This window comes from Apis cerana, linkage group LG1 (assembly GCF_029169275.1).
Source record: "Apis cerana isolate GH-2021 linkage group LG1, AcerK_1.0, whole genome shotgun sequence".
NCBI lineage: Eukaryota > Metazoa > Arthropoda > Insecta > Hymenoptera > Apidae > Apis > Apis cerana.
The window spans coordinates 21,909,614-21,926,422 of record NC_083852.1 but is presented as its reverse complement, the minus strand read 5'-3'; the positions used below and the strand labels follow the sequence as shown (position 1 = coordinate 21,926,422).

Here is a 16,809-nt window from a genome sequence, read left to right as displayed (position 1 = left end):
TTAACAGGAGAATATGATGTGTAAAGAGGTGGCACTAAAAATTTTAACAGAGAGACAATTCTTAAAGTTTCTTAAAATTTCTCGGCCAAATTTCCGACTTTTTAACAGGAGAATATGATGTGTAAAGAGGTGGCACTAAAAATTTTAACAGAGAGACAATTCTTAAAGTTTCTTAAAATTTTTCGCCCAAATTTCCGACTTTTTAACAGGAGAATATGACGTGTAAAGAGGTGGCACTAAAAATTTTAACAGAGAGACAATTCTTAAAGTTTCTTAAAATTTTTCGCCCAAATTTCCGACTTTTTAACAGGAGAATATGATGTGTAAAGAGGTGGCACTAAAAATTTTAACAGAGAGACAATTCTTAAAGTTTCTCGTCCAAATTTCCGACTTTTTAACAGGAGAATATGATGTGTAAAGAGGTGGCACTAAAAATTTTAACAGAGAGACAATTCTTAAAGTTTCTTAAAATTTTTCGCCCAAATTTCCGACTTTTTAACAGGAGAATATGATGTGTAAAGAGGTGGCACTAAAAATTTTAACAGAGAGACAATTCCTAAAGTTTCTTAAAATTTTTCGCCCAAATTTCCGACTTTTTAACAGGAGAATATGATGTGTAAAGAGGTGGCACTAAAAATTTTAACAGAGAGACAATTCTTAAAGTTTCTTAAAATTTTTCGCCCAAATTTCCGATTCTTTAACAGGATAATATGATGTCTAAGGAGGTGGCACTAAAAATTTTAATAGAGAGACAATTCTTAAAGTTTCTTAAAATTTTTCGCCCAAATTTCCGACTTTTTAACAGGAGAATATGATGTGTAAAGAGGTGGCACTAAAAATTTTAACAGAGAGACAATTCTTAAAGTTTCTTAAAGTTTCTCGTCCAAATTTCCGACTTTTTAACAGGAGAATATGACGTGTAAAGAGGTGGCACTAAAAATTTTAACAGAGAGACAATTCTTAAAGTTTCTTAAAATTTTTCGCCCAAATTTTCGATTCTTTAACAGGATAATATGATGTGTAAGGAGGTGGCACTAAAAATTTTAACAGAGAGACAATTCTTAAAGTTTCTTAAAATTTTTCGCCCAAATTTCCGACTTTTTAACAGGAGAATATGATGTGTAAAGAGGTGGCACTAAAAATTTTAACAGAGAGACAATTCTTAAAGTTTCTTAAAATTTTTCGCCCAAATTTCCGACTTTTTAACAGGAGAATATGATGTGTAAAGAGGTGGCACTAAAAATTTTAACAGAGAGACAATTCTTAAAGTTTCTTAAAATTTCTCGGCCAAATTTCCGACTTTTTAACAGGAGAATATGATGTGTAAAGAGGTGGCACTAAAAATTTTAACAGAGAGACAATTCTTAAAGTTTCTTAAAATTTTTCGCCCAAATTTCCGACTTTTTAACAGGAGAATATGACGTGTAAAGAGGTGGCACTAAAAATTTTAACAGAGAGACAATTCTTAAAGTTTCTTAAAATTTTTCGCCCAAATTTCCGACTTTTTAACAGGAGAATATGATGTGTAAAGAGGTGGCACTAAAAATTTTAACAGAGGGCCAATTCTTAAAGTTTCTTAAAATTTCTCGGCCAAATTTCCGACTTTTTAACAGGAGAATATGATGTGTAAAGAGGTGGCACTAAAAATTTTAACAGAGAGACAATTCTTAACGTTTCTTAAAATTTTTCGCCCAAATTTCCGACTTTTTAACAGGAGAATATGACGTGTAAAGAGGTGGCACTAAAAATTTTAACAGAGAGACAATTCTTAAAGTTTCTTAAAATTTTTCGCCCAAATTTCCGATTCTTTAACAGGATAATATGATGTCTAAAGAGGTGGCACTAAAAATTTTAATAGAGAGACAATTCTTAAACTTTCTTAAAATTTTTCGCCCAAATTTCCGACTTTTTAACAGGAGAATATGATGTGTAAAGAGGTGGCACTAAAAATTTTAACAAAGAGACAATTCTTAAAGTTTCTTAAAATTTTTCGCCCAAATTTCCGACTTTTTAACAGGAGAATATGATATGTAAAGAGGTGGCACTGAAAATGTTTTGCAGGCCTAAATTTTTCAAACTTTCTTGCTAAATCTTGCGACTTTTCATTAGGAGAGTATGATATATAAGGTGGTAGCACTTAGAATTTTTAGCAGGCTTAAATTTTGCAGTTTCTTGTTAAAATGTTTGTTTTTTCATTAGGATAATGTGATATATATATATATATATATTTATATATAAGGGAGTGGCATTAAATATTTTTCGTATGTGTAAATTTCTCAAAGTGTCTGATTAGACTTTTCGTCTTTTTATTAGGATAACATGATATATAAGGAGGTGATAGTTAATATTTTTCACAGGCGCAAATTTTTCAATGTTTCTTGTTAATATTTTCGGCTTTTCATTAGGAGATTATGATATGTAAGATGGTGGCACTTAGAATTTTTCGCAGGCTTAAATTTTTCAATGGTTCTTGTAATTAGTTAGGGGAATATGATATATAAGGAGGTGGTATTTAAAATTTTTCGCATTCGTAAATTTTTCGTTATTTGTTGCTAACGTTTTCGTCTTTTCATTAGGAGAATATGATATGTAGAAAGTTGCATTTAAAATTTTTTTTTAGATATATAAAATTTTTTTTTATTTTTTTTAGATATATAAAAATGTGTGTATAAGAAATTTTAATTTTTTTAAATTTTATACTATTTTATAATGCAATAGTAGTTCCATATCTTTTTAATATCCGAAGAATTTTGACACTTTTTTAGTAATATATGCAAGGAAGAGATTTTTAAAATGTTTTTAAAACATTATTAGAGTCCCATTTTATCATTTTATGTAATCCGTAAACGCAGTTAATCTTCGAATAAGTGGTCCGAATCAAGAGGATGAGTAGGAAATACTTCCCTCGACGCGTTCCAGCCAATGAAAATTTCACAAGAAATAGCACTTGCCAAATTCCCAAACCAATATTCCAAAGGTTGCATTTTCCTAGCGATTGCAAATCTTTGCGGCAGATGTGTCGCTTTGATCTGGCGCGTTTCGAAGCCCGACAGTAATTAAAGCAGCCAACAGAATTAGCTTGAAATTTGGGATGTACCTCATGGCCCGAGGCCAGCAGATATAATTGACCTATTTTCGCGGTAATAGATCATCAGCCAGGGTTGGGATATCCATTACATGATGCGAAAAAACAGCTACCGCGAAACCTCGGCTAACTCCGCGATAAGCTCGTTATGAATGCGCTACACCGTTGATTTTCTATTATCGGCCTTATTTAATTTCCAATTAATTGTCTCGTTAACTCGTCTCGATATCGACGGTACACAGTTTTTCCCAAATTTTTCTTTCGATTAATTTCTCCTGGTTTTTATTTTGATTGAAAAAATTGTTAAAAATTTTGATTAAAATTTCGATTTGTGTTTTAAATATATAAATGATCAACGATTTGAGATAGGAAGAGGGAATGTGGGAATCAATAAAAAAACGTATTTTTAAATTTTTCACATTTTTATTTATTTTTTGAAACATAAAAGTTTGTTACAAACATATAGAACATTGATGATATTAAAACGATTTACAAAATCGGGGTCATGGTTCTAACGAAGTATAATAAACCGAAAGTACGGGGATTCTGTCCGTTTATTCGTAGGTAGTCGCAATCCACGACGTTGCAATCCACGGTGAGCGTAGAAATCGGCGAAATTTATTAAAACTGCCACCGAGACGGCGATCCTCTTAGCCAAAACGGGATATTGTCTCGGATTGCGTGCGCGTCCTTCCACTTTCCTCTCCCCTTCTTCCTCTTCTTTCCCTCTCGTGGCACTGAAAAACAAAAGTATAAAAGAATTTCAACCGAGGGCGCATAAATATTCACCGCATTAAGCATCGTACTCACGGATTCGCTTTTAAAAGCCTCTATATTTAATACGCGTAAATCGAACGAGTTCGTAGAAAGAAAGGGCGTAAGAACCCCGGCCATCACCGCTTAAGTCGCAAAGGTTGTCTCCTTAAAAAAGGAAAATAAAAAATAAAAAATAAAAATTATTACGCTTCCTCAAGTTCTCGCACGAGACAAGAAAAAGGCGAGGACGACACGTGCGTAACAATTCGCTTCGTGGCGAATTACCGTCTCAACCACGACGCCATTCATCATCAATAGCGTAATCAGCGATCAACGCCATCCAACGCCGGCTCTCGCCATGTGCAGTGATCAGTGGTCTAAGCAGACGGTGGAACGAGCAAACCGTCACCCAGGGCGTGCAGCTGGCGTTGACCCCTCTATCGCGAGAGATGTCCTTACGGATTAAGCCTGTTTCTCAAAAGCGCGACGCCGGCGTCGCCGCCGCCGGCCACGAGCGAGGAGGGAATCACAGGGACGGGAGAAAGGGAGGGCGAGCGCAGGAGGAGGCTGGAAATAACCGAGCTGGTTGCCTCGCCGCGCAAGATGACGAAGAAACCGAGCAGGGACCGTTTGACGATACAATCGGGGAAACCTGATACCTTGAGGTCTTAACTGCAGGGGCAGGTACTTCCACAGAGCTGGAATCTCGCGTCCGGCAAATGTATGCGTAAACGGGCATACGTATGGCCCTGTTCGCATAGAGTGAGAGACAGAGAGAGAGAGATCGTGAATCGGTACTAGATTCGCGATCCCCACGATCGTTATCTGTCGGTTACGGCGCACAGCATTTCCTTTCGTCGGACACCGGCAGGCCGAGTCTTCTTTCGGCTCAGGAGACGCGACTCTTTGTTCGCGGCTCCCCTGCGGACCACAGTTTCGCGGAAACCTTCTTCCTTTAAGTTTCGTTGTCCCACGTTAACAGATTCTGCGTCTCTCCTTTCTCTCTGCTATAAGACCGTAGGTGGTCTATGGATTGCTGTTGTCTCACCAACGCGTATCTACATCATATTTATCTCGATCGAGCTTTTTGGAGAAGATTTTAATTAATCGCTTCTCTCGTTTCTCTTCGATTTATATGAAAGTTGATCGATGAAATAAATTTATTTATACTCGAAATTTTAATCCTCGAGGTGTTATTGTTTATTATAAGATATGTTTATTAAGATGTTATCCGCGTTGGTCAAGCATTTTGGCGTTTCGGCGAGTACAGACAAAGTAATGAATTATCTAAAGCGGAAAAATGCAAGGGTTCATTGCGAGGAAGACGTGTTGAAAGACGGAAGGGTCAAGCTTGCCTTGCTGCAAGTGGCAAGAAACGTAACGACCGAAAAGTATTTTCAACCGAGACAATTATCGCGTAAAAGTTTCACCGCCTGCGCCCTTTCCTAAGCGATGCCCCACCTCCTTCCTTTCTCTTTCTCTTTGAATCTTTGTCCAAACGCGTCGCAACCCTTTGTCTTACTTCCTTCCACTCTCTCACCACCCACCAGTTTCTGCCAATTCAGCTTCGTCAGAGTAATTAACACTTTAATTGCTATCGCGTTTCGGCGAACGCTTGCATGCCTTGCCGATTACGTGCGAGAAATGGCCGTGTTTCGTTTAAGGGACGAAAGAAAATTTCATTGCGCTATTGATAATTACACACTGGAAATAATTTATGCCCGGTGAACACGAATATGTATAATATTCCGTTATAATATATATATTTTTATGAAAACACGTCCTCCATAATGTAATATCGCCTTTTGTAAATTGTTCAATGCAATCACTTGGTAATAAAAAGAAAAAGGAATGATATAATTATAAAATAGAGTTGACACTTATTAACTACTTTTAATGAAAAAAGAAATATATCAAATTATCGAAGATCTTACGCTTATAATAAATAATACACTACCTTTCATAAGTTACTGATTATTTACTACTTTAAGGGTTAGAGTCAACGAACATTGTAATTACAAAATGACTCTTATTAATCTTTTCTATAAAGAATATTTGTCGATATTATCTTTCTGAAGATCCGTTATTAACGAACATTATCCATTTAATATAATAATAATAAAAAAAAATATTAAATATCTAATGTTACAATTTTATCTTCCAGATCTCTTTTCCCATAAACGTTATATTTAATATCCGATTACTTTTTCACGAAGATACATAAATAACACGATAAATATAAAATATCGCGTCACCGTGTAATTTTACAAATTAACGTTAAAGCACGAAATTTATTCTCATCCACATTGCCAAGGATCTTTCTTCCTTTCGCGAAGAAAAGAAATCGGCATCCAGAGGAGGACAGGGAGATCTAGTAAGGAGAACAAGGCAAGGTTCGAGCACGTTATTTAGCATCACGAGACGCTTTAAAGTCGGACAATTATCGCGAGAAACTTTTACTCGCTTTCGCACACCCCAATTTTCTCTCTCGTTTGCCCTTCGCCCCCTTGTCCCGCACCCTCACCTTCTCCACTCCCGTCTTTTACGCCCCTCCCCCCTTTCCCGTCCTGCAAATCTTTGTCAAAGTGCAGCATGCAGCTTCTTTGTCGGCCTCGCGCCGATTCAACTCTTCCGCTCAGTGTGCCGGGGATTATTTCACCTTCCTCAGCTGTGCTCACTCCCACCTCCGCTTTACTTTCGACAAATCTAATTAACAAAGTCGTTTACTTATCTAAATGGATTCTGTACTCGTCCGTTTCGCTCTAGCTTCGCCTTGAGGAATGTAGGATTTGAGTTTGCGCGCCCATCTCCTCTCTCTCTCTCTGTCTCTCTCTTTCTCTCTCTCTCTGTCTCTCTCTTTCTCACGTCTCGTTGCCCCAGCGCATCCTTGAAATAGGTGATTTCCTGGGAAAATAGGAGAGGATCGACGGTTTAACCCGGATTCGCATTAACGGATGACGTGTTGATACGCGTCAAAAAATAAAATCGTGCAACGTCGTGATGTTGTTGTTAAAAACATCGCTTCGTGGGGTAATTGATTAAGCTCGAAATTAAATTTTTGAAAAATTATATCAATATAACATGCTTGAAAGTCAAAATAATATTGTTTGTCAGTAGAGCAGAAAAATTGCATTGTAGAATTTATTATTCGTACCTGTGAATCTTCGTTATTTAATATATAATATATCTTCAACAAATGTATGGTGTATCATAGCAATCATTATTTAAATCTATCTGAATATTTAAAAAAAAATGATCGATAATATCGAAGAGCGAATGTTTCAAAACCAATGATAATTGATGCACGTTATTAAACGATAAATAAAAATTAATCGTTGCGATTTATCATTATAGTTTCCTCGAGCCACAATCGGGAACGGGTTAACCTATTGGAATTCACCTTTCTACGACGATTCGTAGAAACGTCAACGGTGTTCTCCATTTTTCAACGGTTTCGAAGTTCGAGTTCCATCCCTCGTAGCCACGATTCGACGCTTAACTCGTTTCTAAGAAAATTATTCCGAGCCACAACGAAGGTCTACTCGTTCGTTAATTGCGGTTTCTCGAGATTCCAATCTCGGTCGGGAGAGAGATACTGAATGAATTCAAGTCTTCAGATTTCAATGAATTCAATTAATTCAACGCGATGCGCTCCTGCGCTCCCTTCTCTCTCTTTCTCTCCCTCCCTCTCGCTCTCTCTCACAAACGTTGCAAGCCCGAGCTCTGCTTAATTTTAATTTATCTCGAGCCGACGATCAAAGACGCATCGCCGTTTCGAGCGCGCGATCTTCGAAAAATCGTATTCATTAAAAAACCGCGTGTATCCGTATGAAAGTTGGCGAGTATGTAACGCGACTTTAATAACTCGGCATTATCCCGAAGTGGAAAGAAGGAAGGCGCGTTTAGAAGCGAATAAATGAACCGGGGTGAAAAACTAATTTCTCCCTCCGCTCCGTTCTTTTTCTGTCGTTCTTCTTCTTTTTTTTTTTTTTTTTTTTGGAAAGTTGTTACGGGCCTAGAGATACGTGTACTTACGCGAGATCACGCCGTATTTCAAAACGTGCCTTTACCTGTTTCACCGACGGTTTTCGAAATTAAACGACAAAGTAGCTACGACTTTTACGAGTGCGAAATATTTACAGCTTATGATTCTAATTCAGAGAAATGTGTTTCCTTTCCCTTGCCGGTAAATAAAGCCGCCTTTATCGAAATTGGATACATTATATAGTTACATTATCGAAATTTATAGCTATAACTTTTTGTTTCTTTCTTTTTTTTTGAATTAATTAATTCTAATTAATCTATTCGCTGCCAAATTATGCGATTTCATTCGAATGTTTCGAACGTTTGCGTTTATCCTTATTTCTTTTTGAATACATACATATATAGACAAACGAATGGGTATATGGAGTATTGCGAAAAATTTTCGAGTTTTCGCGACAAACTTCTCAACTTATTTCGTTTCATTAAAATATTTAATATGTGCAAATTTAGTTTCTTCTTTTCTTTTATCGATTTATATGTTGCCAGAACATCACGACGATCCGATGTTCGCTTCTCTGGTGTTTAATCAACTTTACCTTATCGATTAAAAATACAATCGTAATACAAATTTATAAGTTAGATCCATCGGTTCTGGTCCGGATTTTAATACGCGAAATTACGATATTTTCCCCGCGGGAAAAAGCGTTTTTCCCCGCTTCATCGCCACGAATTCAGATCCGCGATGCAACGAGCAACTGCGTATTTAACCGGTCTGTTTGCGAAACGTTGCCGGGCGGACATGTATTTGTCGAATCGGCTGATGATTTTGTTTAAACGTGATCGAAGCGAGCGGCCGCCGCCTTTCGCGAAAGCATAAAACGGCCGATATTAATTGATTCCCGGGCGGAGCGAGCATTGTCGTCCCCGCCCGTAAATAAATTAATAACGCGGTCGCGTGTTTACACGGGAGTACAAGCGTCGCTTACAAATTGTACCAATAATGGCCGCGTTCGTTATTACGGTTCTGCCGAATGCATGAAATTCCGCCATTAGTGCCGTCTTTATTTCCGATCCGTAATTTGCTTCCGTTTTTAACCCGGTTTAAACGCACACGCTTCGAGAGGTAATCGCACTTGAATCCCTTTGACTCGCTATATTTTCCTACAATCGAACAATCGATCGGATAAATTTATATTTTTGAATAACTTTCGTACAGGAAAAGATTATCGCGAAGCGATCCATTTTTATCCAAAATGTTTGGACGTAAAAAAGGATCTCTCGTCCAAAGGGAGGACGAGATATATTACTCAAAATATTTTAATAATACGATAATATTCTTCATCTCCAAAACTCCACTCGAATTTCATTCGAATTTCCATCGGTCCAAACGACGACGATATCCGGATCCCGGATACCAAGGATCTCGGGCCGGATTCCAAGAAACACAGCCATGGACGGAGACCGGGCTGGGCATCGATCGTCGCGCAGAAACGGCCGCCTCGAGAGCATCGTGCACGATCGTTAGCGGGGAGCCACGCATTCGTCATGTTCATTAAATATCGATTGGCCGGACGGCACCGCCGGCACAGAATGACGAGCACGCAGCTCGCTCGTAGCAGGAGCGGATCGCGGCCCCGTGAACCGTTCGCCCTTATCGGAATCGCTACGATAAAATGTGTATATTCGTATATATGTGCGTGTCCCCGCGTTGCCCCGGATGAATTATGCCCGTAACGCGTGCTGATGCCACACCTCCCCTTATATACCTGCCGTTCTATCTGCCCAGCATTATGTTATTCTCACCATCGCGATCGGCATCGTGTACCGTACCAACACGCACCATCGATCCCTCGCCGATCAACTTTGTCGAACGCAGCATAGCCCCTTCCTCCTCGTTCATTCCAACGAGACAAGCTATAATTTGTCCATGAGAGAACGATTAAAAAACCGTGCCAGCCGTGTTATTGTTTATTACTCGATATCGATTATTCCTCGCTACAAGTATTTTTTTTAGCAATCACGAAACGGATTATTTATACAAAGATTTTTATAATCGATCAACGAACGATCCTCATACGTTTTTTTCCTCCTTGCAATCCTTGTCTGCGGTGGGACGCGAGCACTGCGCGAGCACGGCGCGTTATAAGCACAGGGCGCACGAGGGCGAGAGGCCGTCTCTGGTTCACGGGGTTGTTTCTATTTTTTTCCACTCCACCCCCGCCCTTTTCTTCTCCTCCCAGTATATAATGTACGCGTTAGATGCACGGGTTGCGTTTCGTAGCGGCGTTGTACGCGTGCGGCCACTCGTTCCACGAGTCATAAATAATCTGGAAACATGAATATCACAGGGCACTGCTCGCCACCCCCGCCGGCTCGTACGTGTAATTCTTTTCTTTTCTTTTTTTTTCTCTCGCTTCACACGCGGCCGAGATCGTGGGTGTAACGGCGCGGAACACGTACGCGTGTAAGCGCGTTTCGCTGGTAATTAGGAGCCTCGCTTTTCTTTTCCTTGAACCGCGCCTTCTCCTTCCCTTTCTTTTTTAATATCATACCACTTTGCCATCCTCCTCGGCTGGCATCCTTCACGAACTTTTTATTTTAATCTCTCTCTCTCTCTCTCTTCTCGACCAACAATCTCTCCCTTCTCCTTTTCCCCCTCCCCGAATTCCGCGCTAATTTGCTCGCGGCCCGGGAAAATTAGCTGAAAACTCGTTGACCCGAACGATCAATCACACGAACCGGTTGCGGTGAGTGGGTTTCCTCTCGATATCTTGTTAGGTCGAGCCTTCTTGCTCGTGAAAATTGGTAAATTGGGGCCATTTAATTCTGGAAAATTTGATTTGTCCGATTTGGTTTTGCGCGTACCACCACCACGTCTAGAAACGGTCTATTTCATTTGCTCACGAGTTTCGACTTAGCGCGAAAGTTTGTGTCATTTGTGAAAACATTCGAGTTCTAGGAATTTAGAGAATCTACAGGTTGCAACGTGATACGATCGCGAAAATTCATCGAGCCAAGTTATTACGATATTCGAAAAGTGAAACCGATCTTTGCTTCGCTTCTTATCTTTACAATCGTGTTCGAAAAAAAATTTTAATCTGCATTATGAGACATTTGCTGTAATGATACAATTTCGATGTAACTACGAATTTCTAAATCAACAAAATATCGACAAATGATATCAATTTACAAATAATTACAATTTCTCGAAATATTTCGTACACGTAAAATTTACATTATCGTAAATGTAATTTTCATACCCATGTGAATATATTCTGTCATCACTATCCTATCGATTCCCTAAATGTTAAAATCATGTGTTTAAATCAAATGTTTCAATCAATTAATCAAATCGGCGCCATGTGTTTCGATTAATTTTTGAAACTTTATACAACTTTTTGTCAAACGTCGTATCGTCCAATTAGAAATGAATTAATCCTGTTTTTCCTTCGAGCTTTGTTTCATCGAAACGCATGGAACGGGATCGAAACGAATCGCGGATTAATGCGATTCCTTACATTCGGCCATGAAGCAGATCTGTAAAATCAATTTCGGTAATTTCGTATGCGTGACGTATTAACGTATTTCTAGCTATTTATCGGCAACTTCGTCTAAATGTCAGAAAGTCTCGTAACCGGAAATACGAATCGAATTTTAAAATCGTCCATCCGAGGAACGTGATCGTTAAACTTGCATACTTCCGGTGTGCATCGATCCATCGAGCGCGCAATAGCCGGGATATTTTCGAGGATGGTTTGATTTATTAAGACGTTGTATTACCCTTCAGATTTATTGTCGTCGGAGAAAAAGGAGGACGAGAAAGAGAAGTGGGAAAGATTCCATGGCTCGATATTCAAATAGTCTAGCGATCTGAAAACAGTTTCAGTAGCTTTCATCGTTTTGATTCTACTTATTGACACAAAAAAAAAGAAAGAAAGAAAGAGAAAGAGAGAAAGAAAAAAGGGCAAGATGGAAGGAAACGAAAGAAGAACATTTACCATTCACAACGTAATTTCATTTAGCAGGAGCGCCAATCAATATGCATTGATCATTAATAATAAATGCCTTGCTCGGTATTTCTGTTTGAAAGATAGAAAGCCGTCGAATTGAAATGAACGAGTACCCTATTTTTTTTCTTTTTGAACGCATTGAAATGTAAAAAGGACGGTGAAATAAAATATAAAATATTCGAAAACTTATCTCTAGTATCCTCGAGGTAATAGAGGATACTATATATAAACATTTCGGGAATAAAATAATACAATATATCTTCGTGCATCAAGAAATAATTGTAGAAATTTAAATCGTGTCTTGGATTTCCACGAAAGCTTTCCCATTTCCCTTCGCTGCATCGCTCTTTCACCGATATCGAGAAAATTGAAAATTTATCACGCTTATATCGTATGCGATCAATGGATGCGATCGGTTACCTCGACTTTTACGAGCCATCGATATTGCCAGACGGATCGAGAGATGCTTCTCTTCCCAGCTATAAGCGAGGTGTTTATGATTGCGAAAAGGTCAGTTACGTGAGAATCTTCATCTCGTTATACGTTTCTATAATTACCATATCATTATTGCCTATCGTTAGTACCTATAAATGTACGAGAAAATCTCTCTTCGTATCGGATTAAAAGTTAAAAGTCATAAGAGCATTATGAAACGAAAACACGTAAAACATTGAATATCCTTTCGTTCGAACATCCTGAACATCGAAATATCAAACTGTTAGAATCACGTAAGTACGCGTATATCCTCGATTAAATAATAACGTAATATATCTTTTTAAAGAATATATCGTTCGAAGGAAAAAATTATTATTAGAAACGAAATAAACGAGTGAGAGTTTTTCCAACTCCCTGCCAGAAATAACAGGAAAAATATAGGAAGGGATCGAGGGACAGAGTTAACCGCGCTTGACCCCGGATGCAAATGTCTCGTGAGTCGGAGCGATGAAGCCACCTCCACCTTGATCGTGTCGCACCCCCTTGGAATCTGGAATCGGTGTTCACGCTCGAAATTCACCGCGAGAATAATCGTCCAACCTCTTTTCCACGGTGAGAAAATAGAACGAAACGAAGAAAAAAAACAGAAAGAGGAATCCTCCGTGGATCGAGACGGATGGAGGGTGAGAGGGTGGAATAAAGAGGGTCATATAGGTCATTGGGAATATTTATAAACCGGAGTGTTGGCAGGATCCGAGAGCCAACGAGGATGTTTTCATTCCACGGGATTATCCCGTGGCTCCTTCTTCGTCTTTTGGAACCTGCTACCGCACCCCCTCCCGATTTTTCTATTCGAGGGTTGATAAAGATCTTGGCAGAACTGGTGGAAACCTGGCTTCTCTCTCTCTCTTTCTCTTTTTCTGGGTCGATGAAAAAGCGGTTATTGTGATTAATTCGTTCCTTTCTGGGTAACCGGTTCACCGGTCGTCTCCCGTTTATTGCGTAACGGAATGCGACGCGTGGTTTTTGCGAGAAGGGATCGAGGACCAACTTATTACGGATTTTTGAGAGAAATTATAGGTTGTTTAGAGAGAGTGGAGAGGAGTGATTGTTGCATGGTCGGAGGGATAAAAAAGTAATTTGTTTTGGCGTCGTGCAACGTTGTTGTTTCAGCGCACGCGGCTATAGTCCGACGTTAAATGTTACATTATCCCCTTAATTAAGTTGCGTGAGCGCTCCGCGAGATAATGCAAACGCGAGAAAAACTTGATACCGTTTTAACCATCCCCGCTCCCTCTCTGCTTTTTATTCGAATTCCCCTCTTTTCGTTACGTGTAAACGATATTCAGAGAAATTAAACGCGGATGGTTATTTTTGGTCGGTCAAGGTTTCGAGTTTCCTCGAATAAATTCAAGTCTTCCTTCGCCCTCGTTCGCACTCGTTCGAGTCCGGAGGGGGAGAAGAAGATAAGAGGTTACGTGACGAATCATCGGCTGTGACGATTATACAATTAAAACTGCCGCCTGAATGTTACCACACATCGTGTTAGACAATTCTGTTAAAATATCGCGTGTCGGAGTGGAGAGAAACACGTAAGGGAAAGAAGCAAGTAAGTACTTCATTCCGCAAGGTCACAAGTTCTTGCCTCTCTTACTCCACTCGTTTCTAGCACCTTGCCAGACGCACTTCACATTCCCGCACTTCGTTCACATCAACACAGTCAGACGCATTAGCAAACAAGCAAACAATTCACGGTCCAAGTATCTTAAGAAATACATTTATTACATTACGTGTTTCCTATTGCGTTGGCTAAACCTAAATCTCAGAATTATTTGTTATACTCTTCATTATTCATACAATCATCGATCTATCGTGGTTAATCCTTTGACCGATTTTTTTATATAACTCGAAAATAATAATCGTTCAATACAAATCATTTTCCTTTTAACTTTTAGTAGAATCGACTCTTCAAAGTATTCCGAATATTTTAACAAGTCCTGTACAATTATATTTTGTAGATATCTCCATTTATATATTTTTCAAACTTCCAACGAGTTCTTCTCAGGCAGATTCAGTCGCGCAAGAATTTAAAAAAAGAAAGGGCAGAAAAGAATAAAATAAAAAGAGCCGAATCTACAGGTCCATCGAGGACGATCAGTTCTCGACAACAACCCTCGAAACACCACGGTTTCCACGGATAAAAAAATCACGGAGCCGTGCAGCGCGAAATTATGCTATTGCGTCCAGCCGGACAAATTCGCGTGGTTGTAAGCTCGCATACATGGAAGCCGGATTTTATCCTGGCGGGAGCCAGGTAGCGAGAGCGTCTCGTGGAAGAAGACTCGTATTAGGCAGTGAAACAAATTGCGCCCCCGACAATCTCCACGGACGATCTATCCTTGGGCCCGAGCGGGATAGTCAAGAATCATGTTTCGCCGTGAACAGAGCAGCGTTCCCTCCGTGGGAGCGAGAAAGGAAGGTAGACACGGTACGCAACCAGAACTGGTCCCCTCCGTGGGCTTCGTCCTTCCTCGACCGCCGAGGAAACTGGGTCGTCCCCTTAATGATCCTTATTAATTGTTCTTGCAACGGCGACCGCTTACGGCTAATCTGTGTCGCGCGCGTGCCACCATTTTTTCGTCGACACCTTCGTGCGACGACGTTTTCATCACTTGTCCGTAATTGTTCCTCCGATTCGTTTGATTCGATTGGAGGAAATCGAACACGAGTAAATTTTTCGCAAATAGACATCGTGAGAGTAACTAAGATAGGAAATACTCTTTGGGAATAATTTTTTTGATAATTTTGCTAAATTAATCTTAGATATATATCACATGAATGAACTCCACTCGCAATGAAATATCTTCTTCGAGAACGATTCTTCGAGAGTTTCGCTTCGAATTGTCGAGTCTCATTGTTAGACGCATCACGATTCTTTCGAATCGTGAGAATATTCGTCTTTAATAATCTCGATTTGTTTCCCCGGGGAGGAAAGACAAATGGGAAGATTCGATCGTAAAACAAGACTGACATTTGAACGGATACATGTCGCGCGAAATATCGAAACCACTGCTAGAACCGTAGGAAGGTATTAGGGGAACGAAACGAATGTTTCTTTCCGAAATGGCATTTTCAGTAGTGATCGGATGAAAAGGCGCGCGTGTACAACTTGCCCCCTCCCTCCACCCTTGCCAAAACTCGATTTCGCCGTACCGCAAGCCTCTCCCGGAGCTCTTAAGAGAAAAAGGACCCCCATAAACGATGCGAGTTGGCACTTAGGCTTTATTGCCGGAACTTAGCCTCTCTCATTGCTATCAAAGGCCCACGGTCCTGGCGTGTGCGTTTTCCCTCGCCTCTCGTACACGCGTATGCAACCTACCGTACGAAACGTGTCGGTTTATGTTCATTTTTATGGTCGCTGATTACCAGGTACGCTAAATAAGTATCGCGTCCGATCGTCCGTCCTGTCGTAACCGGATCGGAACGATCGGGCCACAATGCTCGCTCGATATCGCTCCTCCTCGCACGCCACGTGTACCGCCACGATACACACGCGGTAATCTATAGTTAGTCGCGGCTGGATAGGGAGGGTGTGTTGTGTCGGATGCAAGCGCGGAATTTCATCCGTGAGCGTCCGTTAAGGACGATTCTTCCTCTCGAAAAATCGGTGGAACAAATTCAACGCGGCAGATCCACGAAAATGGCAGGATCCTCGGCTCTCGTGGGTACTCGAGAGAAACGATTTCCCCTCGCTTTTTACCCTCGCTTCCTCTCCCCTTTTTTTTCGCATTTCTCGCGCTATTCTCTCCGGATTCTCACCGATCCGCGCCCGTCTCACGCGATAGACCGCCACCAGCAGGTTCTCGAATCTCGTCTCGCGGCAATCCTCGTGTACGTGCGAGAAGTCAAACACGTTGGGGGTGTTAAGTAACGAAAGAATGGTTGTTACGATCCTTTCTTTCTTTTTTTGTTATTTTTTGCTTTTTCTCCCTCCTCCTCTCTCTTTCTCTTTCCTCCCTCCTTCATTCCACGAGTCGTTCAAACGCGAACGTGCTCCTTACGTTAGGGAGTGTTCCGATCACGAGAGATAATAAGATCTGTGAGTAATGTCGAGTCCCGCGTTAGCCTCAACATCGATGTGCCTCCCAGCGCCACACGTTTCGATCATAATGCTCGATGTTATCTGGAATCGCGAAAGGTTAACTGGTTCCTGAACGCGAAATACCCAGGAATGTATATGTGAAGATTTTTTGACAGTTCTGGAAACGTACGAGAGATATCGTGTAACAATGCTACGTTATTCAATCCATGCAGATATTCCTTGCGCGTATCGTAATCGCGTACAACCGATCAAAAATTTTACGAGTATTGTTAAGTTATGATCGTGATTTTTTTTTGTTTTTCTCATTTTACACAATTTTTTCTTTTCCTTTTTTTTTTCTTAACATCGCACATTTTAATCTCGATAAGCACGGTATGTAGAAATTTAGAGTCATTAGAAATACAATAATATATAATTACGATTTCATATTACCAACA

The 16,809-nt window shown here is 40.1% G+C and overlaps 2 long non-coding RNA genes across 5 annotated transcripts in view; one reads left to right on the top strand and one right to left on the bottom strand.

The window, feature by feature from the left end:
- Positions 1 to 16,809, top strand: part of LOC133666460 (uncharacterized) — a 168,015-nt gene that overhangs the window by 137,262 nt on the left and 13,944 nt on the right. The gene's annotated exons all lie outside the window — the stretch shown is intronic.
- LOC133666433 (uncharacterized) overlaps positions 3,489 to 16,809 on the bottom strand; it is a 33,449-nt gene continuing 20,128 nt past the window's right edge. For all 4 annotated transcript variants that reach the window (XR_009830605.1, XR_009830618.1, XR_009830610.1 and 1 more), the window contains 2 exons: positions 3,896 to 4,006; positions 3,489 to 3,822 (listed from right to left, as the gene is read on the bottom strand). This is a non-coding gene — a long non-coding RNA (uncharacterized LOC133666433). The remainder of the gene's footprint in view (positions 3,823 to 3,895; positions 4,007 to 16,809) is intronic.